This window comes from Daktulosphaira vitifoliae, unplaced genomic scaffold (assembly GCF_025091365.1).
Source record: "Daktulosphaira vitifoliae isolate Bord-2020 unplaced genomic scaffold, ASM2509136v1 Scaffold_1, whole genome shotgun sequence".
NCBI lineage: Eukaryota > Metazoa > Arthropoda > Insecta > Hemiptera > Phylloxeridae > Daktulosphaira > Daktulosphaira vitifoliae.
In genome coordinates this window covers 69413617-69419616 of record NW_026099572.1, presented here as the reverse complement: position 1 = coordinate 69419616, position 6000 = coordinate 69413617, and the positions used below count along the sequence as shown (strand labels likewise).

The 6000-nt window shown below is 29.4% G+C and overlaps 1 pseudogene; it reads right to left on the bottom strand.

The window, feature by feature from the left end:
* LOC126905847 (pancreatic lipase-related protein 2-like) overlaps positions 1 to 6000 on the bottom strand; it is a 45576-nt pseudogene that overhangs the window by 22585 nt on the left and 16991 nt on the right.

The following is a 6000-nucleotide window of genomic DNA, read 5'->3' as shown; positions in this document are numbered from 1 at the left end:
AATTAACATTTTGAAGATTACCCCATGAAGTGCAATTTGTCCGGCTGAACTCCACGAGGATGAGCAGCCAAATAGTTTACCTATTGGGCAATACACATAGCACAGAATTGTGGAGCCCATTCTAATTGACTTAAACATGGAGTTTGAGTCAATTTCGAATAATCAACGATTATGATACTGTATTTGCCTCTAGTGAAATATGCTACAGTAAATAATTACAAATTAATTAATATACATGNTGTATTTGCCTCTAGTGAAATATGCTACAGTAAATAATTACAAATTAATTAATATACATGTATGGTTTATATAAATCTAAAAATTAAGTAACATACCATTTCGAAGATCAGTACTTGGGGACAAATTTCTGCCACCGTGATAACCATGAATTATAATCTTCACTGGATGTTTAGGATTAAAGTGAGATGAATACAAAGACTCCTGTATAGTTACATCTAATAGGACGGGTTTATTTTGTGTCAGTCTGTAAGAGATTATAAAATTGTTTTTGTAATGATTCATTTTATTATTTATTCATAATAAACTTAATTAAACACCATTGTTTTTTGATTATTAATAATAACTATAGTACATTAATTTTAATAAGACTTAAACAGTGTATATATTTACCTAGTGTACAAGAAAAATTGAATTCTGGGATGAGGACAAGAAAATGGCGGTTCAATACATGATGTTGAGTTGTATAATTCAGTTATTGTGTCAAATTGATTTATTGGTTTTATTGGTAAGTCATTTGTAATAGAATTAGTATTTATTTGTTGCTGGGTTGATTTAGGGGATATTGATCGAGAAGCCGCTGTACGTATTTCGATTTTTTTAGAATTTAGGTTTTCTTGACAGGTAACTTTACCTGAAAATAAATTTATAAATTTGAATACCTAAACTTGTTCTAAACAAAAATTTTTAGCTTTAGGTCCAAAAAGTTATTATATATATAGAGTGTTTAATAAGTCAGAAAAAAGATTTCTATTGCTCTCATTGTGCATAATAATTGGCATGTTTCCTTACTTTTTAAACACTCTACATTTATGTCAGATTTAACTGACAGCTCTACAACTTTTGATACAATTAAAATTTCGATGTATTTTTTTTTAAACAATTTTTGCATTCTTAGATTAAGTTAAAATCATATATATATATTATAATTATTTATTACTATTAAGAAAAAATATGTATAAAAAATGTTTGTTTTTTATTATTTTTTAAATCTTAAAATAGCTAGTTCTTAACTCTATTCNATGTTACTTTTTCAGAAGTGGACTGTATAAAACGTTCGAAATTACGTTTAATTATCTAATTAATAAGAATCGATATAAACTTAAACCTTTAACTTAGTTTATATTACTTTATTTTGTATACACTTATTGGCGTGCACGTCGTGCCGTCCTTTCCGTTGACGAGACATCGTTCGACTATATATTACAAAGACGAAAAAACCGGTACGCACCGGATAAACGCGCTTATCACTATACTACATTCAAAATAAAAAAAAACAAACTATGGATCGAACAATATAAATAAACATTTTTTAATTTTTCAAAATTTTGAAATAATCATTATTTATCCATTTTCTTAGTAAACTTTATAATGGATTAATAACAATTTTAGGATGAATAGTCATTGAGTTATAATAATAATAACACATTAAATTAATAAGTGGCGCTGGTGGGTACTGTTTGTACTTGTGTACGTATACTCCACCTGCATTCTATACCCACTTTATGTTTTAAAATGCTTTTAACTTGAATAAACATGCTAAAATTTTCGTAAGAAACGAGCTGAAAAATGGTTATTTTCAAATTTGAAAAAAAAAAAAAATAATAATTACTTATTAAAATGATTAAACAAAATATAAGTAATTAATTTACGTACATTTAGTAATTAAAATACAAAAGATATAAAATAATACTGAATAACTTGCTGTCTTCATTTTATTCATAGTTTATTCATGATCATCATTCATATTTACTCGTTTATTAATTAATCCTGAAATAACAGTAATCTCGTGTATTAATGATAAGTACAAATACTTTTATAATAATATAGTCAAAAAATGCAATAAAATATTTTTGGTATAAGAATATAATATAATATATACTGTTAATATATCTATAATGTTGCCCATATCGCTCAAACTCATAATAGTCTACCAAAAAAGTAGTAGTGTCATAGCTGAGATAGCAATTTTAGAAAATTATGTTAAAACAATATTTTTAGAACATTAATATAAAATTATATGTTATAATAAAAGTTATAAAAACATTACCGAAAAAAAATATCTTATTAGGGAAGTATGGTGAAATTTTACTTGATTTATCTAATGACGTATGATTTATAAACGTATTTTAGATATAGAGATTATTTATAGGACAAATTTTAATGTCATTATTTCTTCTTAAATTCAAAAAATTATAATATAAAAATCATATAATTCCTCTTATTAAAAATCATTTGAGAAGAAAATAAACCAATTGATATTGCTAATTGAAACATATGATACATCTCTTTCACCTCAAATTGGGTCAATGTATTTTAAAATACATTTCTTTAATTAAATGTGTAAAATTTTAGAATTACAATTTTAAAAGTAAAATAAGTTTTTCAATTTTTAAGGGTAATGGATTTGTGATCTTTTGACACATTGTTCATCAAAATCGGTCCAGTGAGAGCTTAGAAAAAGTGGCAACAGACATACAAAAAAAAAATATATATACGATATCCCTATCGACAGTTGACCATTTACCATCTTCGCGATCACTACTTTGTCTGATAATTAACTTAACTTCGCTACTCCGTATATTATAGTGTGTGTGTGTGTCGCCGTCGGATTAATCACCTCTAGGTGTCCAGCAGGTTGTATTATCTATTTAATATTTCAATTGCTTAATAAATATTTATTTATATCGTTGTTAACCTAAAGTGTTATATATATATATATTGTAGTGCGACCCTTGGTAGTTCCTCTAAGGAAATATAAATTAAATAGGAAACTTCAGTACCTAAGGTAGATATAGCCTAGCCAGCTATCCCCTGTTGGTCCCTTAGAATACTGTCGACCGGCATTTAGGCTAAACCCCTAAATAGCGACGTAACAATTGGTGGAGGCGCCGATCTCTCTGTTTTATTTTAAACTTTCAGTAAGGAATCCCCCCTAAGTGTACTACAATTTTTATATACCGCTTTTCACGGTTAATTTATAAATTAGATATTTTTTATTTATTATTGGCTCACTTTTTTATAATAGTAACAATTGTATAGTTAGGTATAACTATAAATTAAGTCTTTGAGTTACATAATCTTTTATATACGTTTATATGCCTCTCTATAGTTATTATTTAAAACGCACCTTTAATAATCAAACTTGTAGAATTACCGAAAGAGTTTGGAATCTATTAGGTTTTGATAGTAATATTTTGGAACTAACACCAGATCAGGTTATTAGTTCATTTGGAAAGAAAAGGGGTATTTCTGTTTCTAAGGCTTTTGACCATACCGCTTTTATAAAATTTCCGGTAGGAGCAACTCTAATTTACGAAAGCACTATATTCGAAGTTTATAAACGAGAAAGTAAACGGCTATATTACCGATACAGTTCCAGCAAATTTCTCTTTTAGAAAAAATTGAAATTTTAAAAAAAAATACGAAAGGGTATTATTTTTGCTATTGTACAAAAGGGGAATTACTTAATATTTTGACTTTTTTAAACACAAAACAGCCGATTAATAGTCACACTAAAGATTTGATAAATTAATTACGTTCTGTTTTCAAACAACCACCCCTCTCAGAAAAATACGAATCTGATTCGGACTCCGAGGCAGAAAAACTTGATAAAATTCCAAGTACTCTGCCGATCCCACTAAGCACAAAAAGCGCTTCTTCAAGTGAATAGAACACCCCTACCGATCTCGACAAAACCGTTGTCGAATTTTCTTTAGCTAAACCATCAGAAATTTCACGCGAGGTCGCCGTAGAACCTAAACCTATTTTTGCGCAAACAAAACTTTTAGAAAATAAACCAGTTAAATTAATAACTACTATGGCTAGCTCAATTTTACTACAACAGTTCTCGAGTAAATTATCGGAGGATATTATTAGATTTTTTTCAAATTTTGAACGAGTTGCGAAAGCTAACGGTTGGGATGATAATATGAAACTCGTTATGTTACCACTTTCCCTTAAAGGCCAGGCACAGACAGTGTTTGAAAATAAAGAGGCAGAAGAACTTCAATTGAAGTAAATTTCTGTGAGCATAGTTTTATTATTGAATGCGCGGTCGTTAAAAACTTAAATGGATATAATCTTTTAGGTAATAGTTTTCTACACAAATATAAGACTAATATTGATATTTATGATTCGAAAATTATTTTATTTGACGGACCACACAGGGTGACCGTACTCTTCGAAAAATTCAGTTCTAGCAATGTCGCAAATCATATTCTTTCACACAAAGATTCAACCAATGTNTCATATTCTTTCACACAAAGATTCTACCAATGTTTCCATTGAGTCCACAGCGGCGCGTATGCAGGTTTCAAAAAATATCCCACGAGACGGCTTTTGCGGCGTAAATACATTAGTAGAGGTGTTGAAAAATAAAAATATTAATGTTAATTTTCATGATATTCAAGTATTACTAGGCGTAAATTTTGCAAGTCAGCCTGTCTGGCTTGAGGCAGAAGATCTAGCAGCCGTAACGTCATATTGCAATAAAAATTTAATTGTACTTTCCCAAGATAACAATTGTTCGGACGTAAATGTTATCGCATTCACAGAATTCGATCGAGATAACGTGTTTGTTTTATTTTCCCACTGTCATTGGTCTCCATTAGAATACGTAAAATATTCTAGTGTTAATTTTAATATTAAAACAATTGTGCATATTAATGACAATATTTCAGTCGCCAACAGGCGTAAAATTCTGAACTCCAGACAAAAAAATTATGATTTTACCGAACACTCCAAACAAAGCGATGCGTCAACACCAGACGTACACTTTGAATCTCAGGTTAACGAAACAAGTTTCGCGGAAAAAGAAACAATATCTTCTCTAGCAGATATTTCACAAAAGGTCGAATTCGACATTAACCCGTCTTTATCTCACGATAAAAAACAAAATCTTGAAACGTTGCTGAATAATTATAATGAAATTTTTTCAAAGACTAAATTCGATTTGGGCGAGGTAAAATTACCTGATATTAAATTAAAATTAAATCGGGATCAAATAATAAATTTACCGAATTTCGAGTTAAGCATTAAAGAACGGGCCGAGGTAGAAAAATAAACTAACGAATTATTAAAGGCCGGCATTNGAAAAACAAACTAACGAGTTATTAAAGGCCGGCATAATAGAACCGTCAAATAGTCCATATAGTAATCCGGTATTTTTAGTAGGTAAAAACCTCCCACAGGGTGACAAAAAAGGGGCCACCCTTAAGAAGTATTGCATGGTTTTAGATTATAGAAAATTAAATTCGATTTTATTAAAAGAAAGTTTTCCCATGTCGATAATTCAAAATATATATGACTGCTTGCTGGTAACCGCTATTTTTCATTATTAGACGCGTCCAGTGGTTTTTATCAAATCAAACTATCTAAAAATTCTCTACAATATACAGCTTTTTCTACTGATACGGGACATTTTCAATTCAAAAGACTTCCAATGGGACTTAATAATGCTCCAGCAATATATCAGGCGGCTATATGCAAAATTATGGGAGGTCTTACTTATAAAAATAATATTTGCTACTTAGATGATTGCACAGTTTTTGGAAAATCTTTCGATCAATATTTATATTCATTAGACATAACATTACAAAGATTTAGACAGTATAATCTAAAATTGAAGCCATCAAAATGTAAATTCGGATACGAGGAAATACAAGTACTCGGTAATATCATAAATTCGAAAGGCATTAGGCCAACCGATGAGGGCATTGAATCGGTAAAAAAATTCCCTTCCCCTAACACTATTAAACAACT